Genomic DNA, 16,563 nt, shown 5'->3' with positions numbered 1-16,563 from the left:
AATGGTAACACAGAAGGTGGGAGCTCCAACAGTCAAAATGAATTACTCAGTGAGTTCATTTGTCACCAGAAGGTAATTGGGATTTAGGCTACAGTCTCAGGAAGAAATACATCACATCGCATGATTACTTGTATTAATGGCAACCTACATTGAATTTTCATCCCCACCCCAACCCCTTTTCATCAGATCCAGTGGCCTGCCAGCAGTATAATTTGGCTTTTTCTTGGCTGAGAAAAGAACCACCCTTAAAGTAGGACAATGTCTTAGCTCTGAGCTGGTTTTAAGGATTTTCACAAATTCATCTGTTCATTCATTTATTCACCCACAGACATGCATTTACTGAGAAGCTATTCTATGCCAGGTCTGAAATTGATGCTAGAAGTGCAAAGGGGCATAAATCATATTCCTACAGATAAAGTGGTGATTCTAGAATATGATTTTAAATAGGATCAGGAGACCCCACACATATCAAAATGCAACCCCCAATCTCTCTACCACGAAGACAGGGAATTCCTCTACACTTTTTACTCATTTGTGTCTGCATATGCTGCTGTATTTTAATGGGTAAACCTGTAAGAAAATATCACAGTGGGTTATAAGGAATGGAGAGAGTAGGAAGACCTGCTTTTATTCCTGGCTCTGATATGAATTGTTGGAGAACTTGGGCAAGTTATTTTTCTGGTCTTCCATTTCTCATCTATAAGATCATGGACTGGGTTAGCCACAGCTATGTATAGAAAGTGAAGGTAGAGATGCTGATTAAACTGAGGAGGGGCAGAAAGACGGGTTGGGATCCTTGAGTCTCCCCTTTCTCTCATACTTTTCCTGTTGACAAAGGGGAAATTCACAAATCCTGCAGAATACAGTTTAGTGTCATAAAAAAAGGGAAAATATATTTGCATTTGGAATGAACTCTTATTTTTTTAAAGTTTATTTATTTATTTTGAGTGAGAGAAAGAGAGAAAGAGAGAGAGCAAGTGGGAGAAAGGCAGAGAAAGGGGGAGAGAGAGAGAATCCCAAGTAGGCTCTGCACAGCCAGCACAGAGCCCGATGTGGGGTTTGGATTCATTAACTGTGAGATCATGACCTGAGCTGAAGTTGGATGCTAAACTGCCTGAGCCACTTAGTTACCCCTGAAATGACCTTTTAGAGAAGGAAAGCAGATAAAGTCTTTCATAGCTGTGTTACCTCTTTAACTATGCTAAGCCTCTGTGCTAAATAGGACGAAGGAGCTGTATCACTCAGGGGTGAGCCCCCGTGTCTGACATACCCAGGAAAGGGTTCCCTTCTTCTTCAGAATGGAGGTCTGGGAATGTTCCAAAAGTACTTATCACCTGTCACAAGTTGAGACTACTATGGCACACACCTTTCTGGCTCAGATAATGATTTGAGCTGGCTCTTTGAATTCATTCTTGAACAAACCAGGGACACTGGGCTTTAGTAGAAATCAAGCCATGGGGTAAAAACAGGGAAAAAAACCTTAACATTTCAACATTCACTGCAATGTACATTCCTAAGGTGGAATCTCCAACTCTGTGCACACCTTCCTCTGCCTTAGGTCCAAGAGTGGGAGATCAGACGGGAAATGTAGTTGAGGCTGCTACTTATTTTGCTCTCGTCTTTTTGGTAGAAAGAATAGGGAGATATCCCTACTTCCACTACAGGCCCTTCTATAACCATGGTGTCAGTTTCCTTTTACAGGTGGGGTTTTCTGGAGGAATATGCAAAGACAGGGTATAAGATTTTAAAGAGAGACCAAAAGGAAGAGCAAGGAACAGGATGGAGCAGGGGAGGAAGTTTAACTGATGGGGAGCTCTAGAGTGAATATTGTCTGTCAAGATAATCCCACATTAGGTTTACATTGCCTGGCCTCTCTATGCCTGCTTGCTTGCTTCTCTGTTACCAGATGAGAGTTTCCAGGAAGAGCATGGCCTGGACAAGGTGGTCTCTACAGCTGAGGCAGGCGCTAGAGAAGCTGATAGCTGGAGGTTGCTTGCTGACCTCATTCTACACAGCTGGGTAGTACATCCTTCCTGAAGGAATGTCTAAGCCACTAGACTCAACGTGAAATTGATGGCACAGATGGGTGACTGAGGAGAGATTAGAGAAGACATCATTTACAAGGGTGTTACATTATTCTTTGTAAGTTTCAGTGAACTACACCCATAAACCTCAAGGACAGAGGAAGGTGGCAGCCGCCATAACCTGGAGAGGACTGGGGCAGTGGCTCTAACTACAGGAGTGGACTCCCCTGTGGGGGCGTGGCCTTAGGCAGAGGAACACAGCAGGTAGCAACCTGTAGCCTAGGAAGGAGGGAGCCAATGATATAAAGATTCTGACCTCCTTCTCTTACCCTCTTTTCCTCCTTAACCAACTGAGTCACCCGGGAGCCCCCAGATGTAGGAAATAAACCACTGTTAGTATAATTTAATTCTCTAAAATGTGTTAAAAATGAAACAAAACAAAACAAAACAAAATCTACAATCTAAAAATTCCCCAAAAACTGTTGTTAGGCAATCTGGGAAGGTCAGGACCACAGAGGTAGAGCCAAAGCAGCATTACCAGCCCACAGTGAAATCCCACTACCCCTTCAGTGTCAGCTTTTTTTTGACTTTGTCTCTGGACTAGGACTCTATCTTGGAAAAGGCTGCAGAAAAATATGAGTCTCTCACTTGGCTTAGCTCTATTTTCTCTTGAGGCAGGCTACTCTATTCACATCTTCACTGATCTTGAGACCCAAACACCAGAGACCTCCTTGTTTCTACCTCTAGCTCAGTGTTTTTCAAACTATGTATGCATTGCAACTCATCAGTAGGCTATGAAATGAAGTTAGCATGGCCAACTCTCTTTAACAATAGTATAGGACAGATTCTATTACTGCATATAAAAAGGGTTTATTATTATCTTACCAAACTTTATTTCAGGTATGTGTATTTATATATGGAGTTGAAATGTAAAGTACATTTCTTATGGGGGTCCCAATAAAAAGTCTGAAACCACTATCCTACCCTGTTTGAGGTCATAGAAAATAATTATCAAGAAACAGGTAGTATAGATATCTCCATCTCATTTCTGCAATGGATCAGGAGTGGGGGTGCAAAGATGGAGATTAGAGATGGAAAAAGATTCAAGGTTGGGTGGGTAGCATAGCTGGCATACAAGTTCATCATTTTTTTCTTATGGCAACATATTCAAATTATTGAAAAGCTTAATTTGAAATGCCTTCCCCCCCCCCTTTGATTCTTCCTCCTCTTGGCTGTGTCTAGTAACCATCATATCCACCCCAAGTGTGACCTGAAGGCTTCATTCTAAACTCAGCAAAGAACTCAGTGGCCCAAATGGAGCTCTGGCTCTCAGCAAGAGGAGGAATTAGATCCAGAGAGAAACACACTGGGATGTGCTGCGGGTCAGTATCCCAAGATCTGTTGCCCAGTGCCATGTGCAGATGTCTCCGGTTTCCGTTTTCCAAGACAGATATGCAAGAGCTCACACACTGGTTGCCAGCACCCTTATGTCTGGCTGTACCATTATAACTGTATTAACAATTCAGCAGCCTTTGGTGCATAGGTTAGATCCACATGCATTTAATTGCCTTGGATGATTAAGAGTTAACACTGTTGACCTACCCAGAGGGAAATTGCAAGGAATATCCAATTAGAGGCAACCAGCCTCTTTGAAAATATCCAGTGTACCAGGAGAGCTTGATAATAATCATGATAATCATAACAATTCTAAATATATATTTTTAAAGCTGTGAGCCGTTTCTCACCCATGAAAACTTTATTTGCTAGAAAGCAGTTCCTTGCAATTATTCAAATTGGAGATTTGTATTTTTTGTTGTTGTTGTTCCCTGTGGCCTCTCTGGTGGAAGAAGGACAGAGAAAGCTATCCCAGAGGGGAAGAGAATCAATCCCAGCTGCTCATTAAAAGGTAAACCGTCAATAATCTTTGTCAGGCCTTTTTATCTTGGGCTTTAGTACATGATGATCCCTAAGGCAGCATGTGGTATTGAGATTTAGAATGGCTCCTGGTTTGCACATCCCCATTGGTGTAGGATTAACCCTCTGCACACCAGTGCACGCTTTCGTTGAACCACTGCTGAACCCTGGATGGACAAGGATTATGAGGCTGCTATGTCCATCTACAGGCAGCACGGGCTTCTCTTGAGCAATATATACCTATCTCAAGGGGATTGGGAACCAAATCCAGCCATTAGAAGGGGCAGCAAGAGACAAAAATTCAGGTCATCATCCAGATTGCATTAACTTAAAATTCAACTCATGTCACAGGCATTTATTGAAAGCCCTTTCTATGAATCCCTTGCATTTAGATTCTGGTTGATCCTCACTGTAATGCTGTGAGGGAAGGGTTATGATTCTTAGTTTGCATAAAAAAACTCAGAGAAGGTAACTTACCACTAATGACATCCCTGTGTTACATGTCTTTAAGTATCATTCACGTATTGATGACTTCTAAATTTATATCTGCAGTCTAAAATGCTGCTGGAACTACAGATTTGCATATCCAACTGTGTGCTTGACATCTGCACTTTGATATCCAATAGGCATCCCAAGTCTGACATGTCCACATCTGAGCTCTTGATATATTCCCCTAAACCTGAAGTCTGTGACAACTCCATCTATCCATTCACTGCACAGGCTTCAAACCCTACAATCATCCTGGTTGCCTAGTCCCTCATCAGATTCATCAGCTAACTCTTATATCCAGAATATGATCATTTCTCACCAACTTTGTGATGGTGACACCGCCCCAACTCCCATTATTCCTTCCTCCTGAGTCACCTTCTAACTGGGTCCCTTTGTTTTCCCTTGCCCCTTTCAGCCTACCCGACACATCAGTTATTATGATCTGAGAAAGATGTAAGGCAGATGATGTTGTTCCTTTGCCCCAATACTCTGATAGCTTCCCATTTCACAAAGAGGAAATCCAATATTCTTCCCATAACCTAAAGGCCCTACCCAATCTGGGCCCCATTATCTCTTTGATCTCATCTCCCAATATTTATTCTTCCTTAGTCACATGGCCTCCTTTCAGTTATTCTGCCTGACCTACTCCTGATTTTGGATCTGTTATGGGTTGAATTGTGTCCTTCCAACCCCTCAAAACTGATGCTGGAATCCTAACATCCAGTACCACATAAGAATGTGATCTTATTTGGAGATAAGGTGTTTCTATAAGTAATCAATTTAAATTGAGGTCATTAAGAGTGGATGCTAATCCAATAAGACCGGTCTCTTTATAAAAAGGGGTCATTTGGACACAGTGCCATGCACACAGGGAGAATGCCATGTGAAAGTGAAGGCAGGGTTGGAAGTGAGATATCTATAAGCCAAAGAATGCCAGCAAACCAGTAGAAGCTAGGAGAAGGTCTTGGAATAGATCCTTCCTTCATGGCTCTCAGAAGGAACCAATCCTGCAAACACTTGGATTTTGGACTTTTTGCCTTCAGAACGCAGAGATAATACATTTCTATGATTGAATCTACCCAGTTTGTGGCACTTTGTTATGGTAACCCTAGGACACTAATATGAGGCCACTGTCCTTGCACTTTCATCCTCCTAAAATATTCTTCCCCCAGGTACAACATGGTATGTCCCCTTACCTCTTGATTCGCAAACCTTTTTCCGAGTACCTAACCAAAAACTAGCACACATTCCCTAATATGTCCTCCCTCTCATCACTCCTTTATATTTATTCTTTAGAACAGATGCTTTCTATACTTGTCTTATTTATTTTATGTTTCTGTCACTATACCATCAGCTCCAGGAGGGCATGAATTCAGGAACATTTGTTTTGTTTACTGCTGAATTCTCAACACACCTGCATATAGTAGTCACTCAATAAATGCTTGTTGAATGGATGGATAAATAAGTGAATCTATCCCTACTCTCTCCTACCATTCCCACTGCCATTATCCTAGTCTAGGCCACTGTTACTTCTTCCTACACCATGACAGCAGCTCTTCATTGGCCTCTCTGGTACTGGCCCCATCTTCTCCATTCCATGTTTTAAGTTGCTTCTAGAAGCCAGCTTTCTAAAACACATGACTTCTTTCTCTTGGTCAAAAGCTTCCTGAGTGGTTGCGCTATGGGTTTTTGGATAAAGCCAAGCCCTCCGCAGCAACATCCTGACGGATTTGTAGTGGCTCTCTATAGTAGGCTGCTACCAATTCCTCCCATCCCAGTGGGCTCATTCTGCTCCAGTGGGACTTTATTTCCTTTTACCTTGAATCTGGGAAGGTCTTGTAACTTGGTGGACCAATAGTATATGGCAGATGTGATGCAATGTGACTATGAAGCTAAGGCCAGTATCAAGTGCAGCAGAGACAAATGTTCCCCTCAGACTGCTGACCCAACTGAAGAATCATGAACAAGTAAATTTTTTTTAATGTCACATAGTTTTTAGGTAGCTTGTTATGCAAGCAAGTGAAACCTGCTTTAGCTTTATCCCAAATAGTGTTCCTGCTTCTACTTGTTCTGTCTGCCATGTTGAATTATTATAGTTCCATGCATGCATAATGTGCCCACTCCCCACACTTGAGCCTTTCCACATGCTGCTTTTTCTACTTAGAACTGATTCTCATTTTTTTCACCTGGTTAACAGTGACCTCATCCTTCTAGGCCTGGACCACCCTTCTGGCCCTGAAAGCCCCCTGAGCTTACCTATGTCCAAGTACTTAGCAACCTGTATTCTAGCCATCTCTCCCTAACCAGAGATAAAGCTCACTGAGGGTAGGAAAAGCATCTTAGTCACCTCTTTGGCAACAGGACTTAGCTTTGTGCTTGGCACATGGTGAGCATTCAGAATTTTCACAGATGAAAAAATGAATTCTACTAAATGACTAAATGCTCATAGATGCTTACAATTTACTTGGGGTAGAGAGGTAAGATTAAAATGCATGAAACAATTAGAGAACAAAGCAAAACAGTGTAAAGCTAAATACCAAATGGGTACCAAGTGTTCACAACTTCAGAAATCCTCTTATCTTGATAATTGATCCATGCTATATTAGGTTCTTCATATTAGTAGTAATTAGAATAATAATGATCCATTACAATGAAAACTTTAATTTCCACAATGCTTTCGCATGCATTATCTCATTTGACTCTATTCCAATTATTTAGGGACAAAGAAGTCATAGAATCACTTATGCCACATCATGTAACATGAACAGGTTTCATGTCACATAATTCTTAACTGAACTCAGTTACTTGTGAATCGGATTGCTACTCAAATATTTCTGTGAGCTTTAGAAGAAGATGTAATATCTCTGTTCCCCAACAAATGCAATAAAGCATAGGTTTAGTGTTCCCAAGGACTGAAGAAATGACCTGTAGCACAGACATCTTGGCTAAAAAAAAAAAAAAAAAGAAAAAGAAACAGTAAAATTACAAAAACACCCTGAAAATATAAACTTATGAGCAAAGGGATATTTAATAAATGCAATTTAATGCTCTCAAATTTTAAAACTATGTTGAATACATTTTACATACAGATGCCTTTCCATTTGGAGATTGCTGATTATATCTCCAAATAAGCAAAGGTTCTCTACCCAAGAGCAGAAAAATATCATTCAAAACTAAGAGGATGATTAGCTGTGCATTGCATCAAACCTGACCAGAATACCTGTCCATTCTGGATTTCCTATCATGAACAGATACTATTTACTGAACAGCTACTCTGACCAAATATTGTATTAGGCACCATTTTAAGTGATTTATCTTCACTGTAATCTTTAGGCATTCCCAGGAGGTGGGTATCATATCCCCATTTCACAGATGAAAAACTTGATGCTCAAAGAGATAAAGTAAATGTTGCCTTACAACATAGCTATTCAGTGGCTTCTAGGATTCAGTCTGTCTGATTTCAAAGTTAGTGTTCCATCTGTCTTAAGAACGTTTGCTAATCAAAGAATAAATGAATATTTTAGGGTTACTAGTAATGTTAGGGACCTTTCATTTCTGTTTCTCATTATTGCTCTTAATGAAAACATGAATAATTAATTGAGGACTGACAGTCACCTCCTGATACAAAACATTCAGAGTTGCAGATGGGTCCCCCCTACCTGACACCATAGCAACCAGTTGAAGAATGGAAAAAAAAGGAAATATTTTTTGATCATACAGTTTTGCTTCCATTTTAGGTGGAAGGAAGGAAGGCGAAAGAGATAATTAGCCCCGCTTCCTGACTCTTAGGTGTCAAATTCAACCAGAACATCTGTATTTCCCACTGTTCCTCTCTTCTGTAAATGATCTCAAAGCATTCTAGCAGCACCCAAGACAAAAATACCTCTTGATGAGGAAGAACTAGCTAGTCAGAAAGGTTTATTGGGGTTTTCTAAGTTTCTTGTTGGAGGACATCTGTACCAAGAACCTTAATTTATCAACCTGAGGGGATTTGCTGGGACACCATGAAACCTTTCTTGATGGGTTTCCTAGCCAGTTGCCACTAGCAGAAAGTTCTCTTTGCTAAAGGTTTCCCTCCCCACATCTGTGCCTTTTAGATTCCCAAGGAGGAGAGGGAGAAAAAGGTAGTAGCAGGGGCCATTACTAAATTATGCTCAGGGATTTCATTTCTATGATTTCAGAACTTCAATAAACAAGAATGGGACCGCCTTAAGACAAGAGGTCCTGTTCCCTAACTCTGCCAAGGAGGAATGGGGGGAGAGCTTTCCTACAGAGGGGCTTTGGAGAAATCTTGAATAATGAACAGAAGTTTGCTGTGAAAAACAAGGAAGTGTGCATATGTGAAATGTGTGTGTGTGTGTGTGTGTGTGTGTGTGTGTGTGGTAGGTTGGGAGGGTGGGGAGGAAAAGGACAAAGAAACTGGCATGTGCAAGGTATGCAGGTGTGATATGGCAAGGTACACTTTGTATAAGTGGTTAGCCCTGCCTGTAGCCACCTGCCCTGAGCTCGCCTCCTTCCTCTTGTTAACAACTCCTGCTCAGATTTCAGGCTGCAGCTGAGATGTTACTTCCTCCAAGAAGCCTTCCCTGATATACCAATTCCAGGATAAATTCTCCTACTCTGGGTCTCAAAAAACTCCCTGAACTTCCCCATAGTGAATGGTAATTGCCTGCCGATAGCTAGACTTTTAGGTAATAGGTAATAGGAAACTACATGACAAAAACTTTTAACACATTACCACAATCTTAGTGACTTATAGCAGCAGAAATTTATTCTTTTATGGCTACGTAGGTCAGATATCTGCAATAAGACTTACAGGGGCAAAATTAAAGGTGTCAGTAAGAAAAGTTCCTTCTGAGGCTCTTGGGAAGAGTCCATTTCTTGCCTCTCCCAGCTTCCAGTGGCTGCCAGTATTCCTTGGCATATGGCTGCATCCCACCACTCTCTGCTTCCATGGTCATGTTTCCTTGTCCTCTTCCACCATCAAATCTCCCTGTGTGTCCCACTTGTGATTACATTTAGGACCCACTGATAATCTAGGATAATCTTCCTAGTGCAACATCCTTAATTTAATCACATCTACAGAGTTATTTTGCTATCTAGGGCAATATTCATACGTTCTAGGGATTAGGATCTGGATGTCCTTGGAGACCATTATCAGCCTACTACAAAGCTTTTACTGGCACGAGCACCATCTGCTCCCCAGCCTATCCCTAGTGCCCTGCACAGTGTCAAGCTCATAACAGGTACTCAGTGTGTATATGTTGAAAAGAAGGAATTAAACCAGTGGATGTATGGAAGAATGGATGCCCTAGGTAACCCAAACCACGTGGGTGAACACTGACAAGACTGGACATAGAACAGGGATAAATCACTTAGGACTGTATAGCCATAGTAAGGAGCTTAACCTTTATGTAATGGTCAGTGGAGAGTTGCTGAAGGGCGTTAAGCAAAATAACATCTTAAAGAGTTTTATGTTAACATAATAGAATGTCATTGGTCCCCATCTTGACTCGGAGGTATACAGCTCTCCTGATTAAAGTTAGAATTAACTTTGCTTTCCAGGCAAAGTTAACCTGCTCTGATTTTTACTTCTAGGTAGAATGAGACACAGTCTTATGTTATGAGGCAGCTTATGGTTAAGATGCCCCTTTAAAACGACAAAGTCCCTGCATAAACCAAAGACTACTACATTACAAAGAGAAGTGTCCATGGTCTTTTTGCTGAGAACAGCTGCCTTAGTCCCTGGAAATCCACACACCCTGGGTTTCCTTGCAAGGCTCTAGGGGCACAGAATGGCAGACAGGAGGCTCTCAGAAATACAGAAAGGGCCACAGGCTGCTTAGAAGTGACCACAAAAAAACCATAAGCAAATGCTTCCCTCAAGTGAAGAAGTGTGCATGCATACCTACAAAGGGGAGGAGGAAGACAGGGAAAGAAAGGGAACAGACAACAAGGAATTTTACAAGTGAGCTCTGCAGCTGGCAAGCAAGTGGGAATATGTTCAGCACTCAAAGGGAAAAGCAAAGGCAGTGCCAGCATGGCTCTCAGAACCGCTGCCTTGTGCCAAGAACCTTTGCAAGTACGTTTTTCTTCTCATTCACATTCCCAAACAGTAAATAGCATTGTCAAACCCAATCTTGTCATAAACATGACTCATTTGGCATTTTTAATCTTTTCCATTGATTTAATCAGCAAAGGGCTTTCCCATCCACCCTCTCATCTGAGACTCACACCAACTCCTTAGCAGGAGGTGTGGCAGCTCTCACAGTCTCTGTTTTAGAGATGAAGAAACAGAGGCTCAGATGGGACACGGGCTCTGCCCATGGTTACATACTGAGTGAGCTGAGGTGGATTATTCCAACTCCAGTTCTGCTGTGCTGTCTATACTCCCACTACACATAGGAAATTCAGTCTTCAACTTATCCTTTTAAAGGATCCTATCACATATTACATATGTGGCGTTTGTGTGTATACACACACACACACATATATGCATATATATATATATATATATAATGTATATATTTAGCATTATATATTCTACACATAGACATGTTTATATGTTTCTAAAACATACAGATCCAACAGGAAAGCATTTGAGATGACATCAAAAGAGTGCCAAGAGAAAAGCATTATGTTCAAATGAAATAATGGCAAGGAAGCCTTTCTTTACTCTTAACTGAAGGCATGAAAACATGATGAGAAATTTATAGGGGCCAAATCACTTGGATATTCTTTGGATTAAAAGCTAGATGAGGGGGACCTGGATGGCTCCATCGGTTAAGTGCCCACCTTGATTTCAACTCAGGTCATGATCTTACAGTTGGTGAGTTAAAGCCCCACGTTGGACTCTGTGCTAACAGCATGCTGAACCTGCTTGGAATTCTCCCTCTCTCTCTCCCCCTCCCCGACTTGTGTGCTCTCTCTCTCTCTAATAAATAACCTTTAAAAAAGCTAGATGATAATTAGGATATGTGTCATACTTCTCCAGAACAAGGACTCATTCATCATCATATTCTTAAATATCTCCAACATCAATACCCTTTTCTGTGGTAAGCACTGCGTGGTGTTGGAACACTAAGGCAAATGAAGACATAGTCCCTGCTTTCAAGGGGCTCACAACAGAGGGACAGGCATCTGGGTAAATCTAGCCATTCTCCTATGATGGGACAAGTGCTCTCCTTGCACTAACCCACGGGAACATGGTGGAGTGGACATCTAACCCCACTTTGTTCATAGGAGCCTTTCTAGCAGAGCTGATGCTTGTGAGGAAGGGAGAATGTTGTGTGGGAGCTGGCTAGATGAGCAGTGTCCACTGAATCAACCAATGGATGAATAGCTGAGAGAAGGGGGGACTCCACTTTCTCCTCATGGGCCCGATCCCTTCCTTGGGCCACCACGGCAACTCTCCTTTCTGTCCCTAGAGTCAAATATGCAAATTTATTGCACCAAAGCTTTAAGAATTCATGGACAATTCACAGACTGTTTAAGCAGTGGATGTCATACTCAGTAAATCAAAAAACCCACAACTTGAGGAAAATGAAAGGATATGCAGCCTCTTCCCATTGTGTAATGAAAGAAAATAAACATTCCTGGTTTGTCTTCACTCAGTACTGTCTCATCCTCCCCCTCTGTTAGTGAACTTTTTGGACATCCAATTATCTGTCAGCCTGGAAACAAGTTTCTCTTCTTAAGATAAACAGCCAATGACCGAAGCACAATTTATATCTATTATTTCTCCATTGGGCTCCCGTCTGAGTCTGGGCGAGGCTAAATAAGAAGAACTGTTAGTAAAATCAGAGGCGAGGACACAAATGAGTGTTTTACCTTTGGCATTTAGATGCAGATCGGATCCCGAGCCCTGTATGTCTTCCTAGGTGACATTTCCGGTGCTGAACTGGAAATTATGAGTCTAAATACAGATACAGTCTATAATGAATCCATCTGGCCACACATCAAGATTTTAAATATTTACAATTATGGCCCTGGCCTTATTAAACTTGCAGGAAAATAGCAGAAGCCAAGTTTACATATGAGGCTTGAGAAGTCTCCCTTTTCCAGCACTATGACAGCAACTGCTTGAAATTTCTAGAAAATATATATATTCACTTGCCAGATTCTCAAGGTCAGGCAGTGGCATGGAAACATCAGGAAACTGCCTTGCTGGGATTTCTCAAACAGCACACAGGGCACAGCAAAGAGCATGTATGAACTATCAAGTCCTTATTTAAATCCTTTCCCATCTTGAAAGGCCATTCCATGCTGATTGCCCAAGAGGAGGCAATTCTAGTAGATAAATGGGAAGAAGTAATAAATACTGGGAAACTAGGAACTTCTTGTTGTCAAGGGCAATGTCAAAATTGAGATTTGAGTCTGAGTTGGAACCTGGTCTGATTAGTGTCTTCTAGCTTGAGAAGGCAAAGTGGCTTCCTTAAAGAATCACATGGCTGGGGTGCCAGGAAATTTTGGTTCTGGTGTGGGCCTGCCACTCACTCACTGTATGAGGGTGTGCAAATAACAGTTTCCCTGAGAGTCCATTTTCTCATTAGTAAAATGGAAGGAACAACCACTACTTGCTTCACAGGGTTGTTGGAGGCCCCAGTGCTGTTGTAATAGTTTGCAAACTATGGTTTAAGAGACATTCGGGTAGTTAGAAAATAGTTGAGTGCATTACAACTACTATTATTTAAACAAAGTGTAATTGAAATAGAATAAAATAAAATGGAATGGGATGGAGGATTGTTCACATACAGTAAGTACACTTTTGTAGAATTTTTGTTTCCTTTATACATATGTATGTATGTACTAGGTTAAGGCTATAGTATATGAAAGATCTTTGTAAAATGTAAAGGGAAATATTCATGGAAGCAAGCTAGTGGCCCAACAATGACAAATGTCTTTTGTCTGTGCAGTGTTTTCCATTAAAAAGAGTAGATTTTATTTTTTTTAGAGCAGTTTTAGGTTCATAGCAAAATTGAGCGGAAGTTACAGAGATTATCCATATAACCTCAAAAATCAGTTGATTATATTTATGTGAGTCTACTTCTAGGTTCTAGGCTCAGTTATCAATCTGTCTATTCTTCCACCAATATCACACTGTCTTGATTGTTGTAGTTTTATAGGTCATAAAGTGAGGTAATTTCAGTCCTCCAACTTCATTCTTCTCCTTCAATATTGTGTTGTCTCTTCTGGGTCTTTTGCCTCTCCATATGAATTTTAGAATCAGTTTGCCAATATCCACAATATAACATGGTGGGATTCCACCAAATCTACAGATCAAGTAGAGAAGAATTGTCAGCTTGACAATATTGAATCTTCCTATTAACCATGAACATGGGATATCTTTCCATTTATTTAGTTCTTTGATTTCTTCATCAGCATTTTATAGTTTTCTTTATACAGATCTTGTGCATATTTTATCTTATGTATAGCTAAGTATTTTATTTTTGGTGGTGCTAATGCAAACAGTATTGTTTTTAATTTCAAATTCCACTTGTTCATCGCTGGGATATAGGTGAACAATTGACTTGTGTATGTTAACCTTGTATCCTATAACTTTGCTCGCTTTTTAGTTCCAGAAGCTTTTTGTTGTTGTTGACTCATTCAGATTTTCTACATAGATGATCATGTTATCCACAAAGATAGTTTTATTTCTCTTTCCCAATATGTATACCTCTTATTTCCCTTTCCTGTATAAATGCATTTTCTAGGACTTTCAATGGTATTGAAACACAGTGGTGAAAGGGGACATCCTTGGGTTTCTTCCTGATCTTAGTGGGAAAGCTTTGAGATTCTCACCACTAAGTATGAGTTCAGCTGTAAAATTTTGTAAATATTCTTTTCAAGCTGAGGTTTCCAACTGAAAAAAAATTTGAATGCACTCAGCATTCATGTCCCAGGTCCTTCAATTATCTCTGTGTCTTATTCTCACCATGTTTCACTCATGTTACTTGATTGATCCCTGACATTTGTGATATTTGAGTAAACCATAATGTGTACAGACTTCTAGTTTTGCACTTTTAACACTGGAATAGAAATATCTTTTCAATTGTTGCCCAAATTCTTAAGGATAGGAACTTGATCTTTAAATGTATCCTCCAGGCTGGCAGTATCCTTTATATAGTAACTGCTCAATAAATATTTCTTTTTTTTATTTAAAAATTTTTAATGTGTATTTATTTTTGATACAGCACGAGCAGGGGAGGGTTAGAGAGAGGGGGACAGACAGAAGATTCGAAGTAGGCTCCACACTGACAGCAGAGAGCCCAATGTAGGGCTAGAATTCATGAATTGCAAGATCAAGACCTAAGCCAAAGTCAGACGCTTAACTGACTGAGCCACACGGGTGGCCCCTTTCGATAAATATGTCTTGAAGCAAATAATATTATTGGTGGATGAAAAAGCAGAGTTGAGATTTCTGGATCCCTGTCTGGGCTTAGAATTTGCCATTGGCCACCTGGGTGATACTTAGGGATCCATTTCCCTGCTCTGTGTTTACATTTTCCTCATTGGTAAAATGAGAGTATTGGACTCAAACCAGTGCTCTCCATGCATATAGGTGCTCTGGGAGAGCACAAGCAATAAAAAGTGCTTTTGTGCCAAAGGATGAAGATTTAAACTACAAAAAGAACCCATTTATGGCTTTTATATGTTCTATTTATTTATGTTCTGCCTCAAGATTTCATTTAAGTAGATGATCTCAAGGATCCCATCTACCTGTGTCATTCAAGGACTCCACTCCAGTGTAGTGCTGTCTGAGGTACACTCCAATGCCTTCATTAAGTTGTCTGTTTTTCCTTCAAAGCCAGCTAAGGTATCAGTGACTGCAGCAGTGGTTAATATGAATAGAACATTTGACAACTCACAGCTGGGGTCATCATTTTTTTATCTGGCTTTCAAACAGAGTCCAGGCAAACGTTCCCATCTTCCTTTTGACTCCTGCAAATTCCTGATAACTAACGGCATTCATCTCCTCTGATATGTGGCTACTTCCATAGATCTTGGTGGGAACTTTCTGTTTCAGGGGTTCATCCATCAGCCGATGTGGATTAGGAGGACACTTAATGGAGAATTCATTATGATGAGAAATCTGTGAGTTGCAGTCATAAAATTTGCTCTTGCTTTTACAGAAAGCTTCATCACTCACCTACTCCTCCTGAAACAATTGATACAGGGCTTAACCCTCTTACCTCTGGCCTCCTGCTCTTCTACTGTTATTTGATTCATTTCCATGTAGGTTTATTGAGTGCTTATTACGTATCTGGTACTGTGGTAAACATGATCAGTAAAAGAAATTGTGCCTTACACATCCATTCTACCAGTGACCCTTGGTATGCCCCCTTTCCATTCTCTTCCTTATCTCTCAAGATTAAATTCACTCACAAATTTTATTAAGCCTTTCCTGACCTGTCCCTCATAGGCTAATTCATTATTCATCATATTCTGTACTTGTATACTTTGATTTCTTTCTTTTGATGACATGTTTTACCTTGTGCCTCTGTTTTCTTACCTTGTGGGGAAGATAAAATGAATAAAAAGGAACAAAGCACTTAATTTGTATCAGCTTCATGATATATATTAAATAAACACTAGCTTTATTATTGTTATTATTATAATTGGCATCTGCACCTATTTAATGTGAGCAGATAAAATAGAGTAGAAAGCAAGAATAGGAGGAGAGTGGGCATTGGGATGGGTCATTCAAAAGGAGGAAGAAAATAGCCAAAGGATTGCAGATGTGCAGATTCTTGGACCAGTTATGGAAGGGAGATGTTTTTGGACTGAAAATAGATAATTCCAGAAATGCTCATCTGATTACTTTAGATGTCCGTTCCAGGCTATGACCAGCTGCCCATGAAGGGTCAGACATCATGATTGTCCTTGACTCTCCAGCCCTATTACCCTGCAGCTCTGAAAGGAATTTTCTGTGCTGGCCTTTCAAGAGGAGCCGCCTCAGGCTTTCAGCTCAGGCTGCCAAGTCAAGGGAGAAGGTCACACTTTTTGGCAGCCAAGGGTGAAGGGTTCCTCAGGCAATACTTGATCTTCTGGCTGCTTTTCTGGCAGCCCACTCAAAACTATTGATTTGAGCATGTGGTTTGGAATGAGAGCTAGTGCTGCAAAGAGGCCTGCTATT

The sequence above is a fragment of the Panthera uncia genome (genome assembly GCF_023721935.1).
Source record: "Panthera uncia isolate 11264 chromosome C1 unlocalized genomic scaffold, Puncia_PCG_1.0 HiC_scaffold_4, whole genome shotgun sequence".
NCBI lineage: Eukaryota > Metazoa > Chordata > Mammalia > Carnivora > Felidae > Panthera > Panthera uncia.
Note: the sequence above shows the minus strand (reverse complement) of the source record.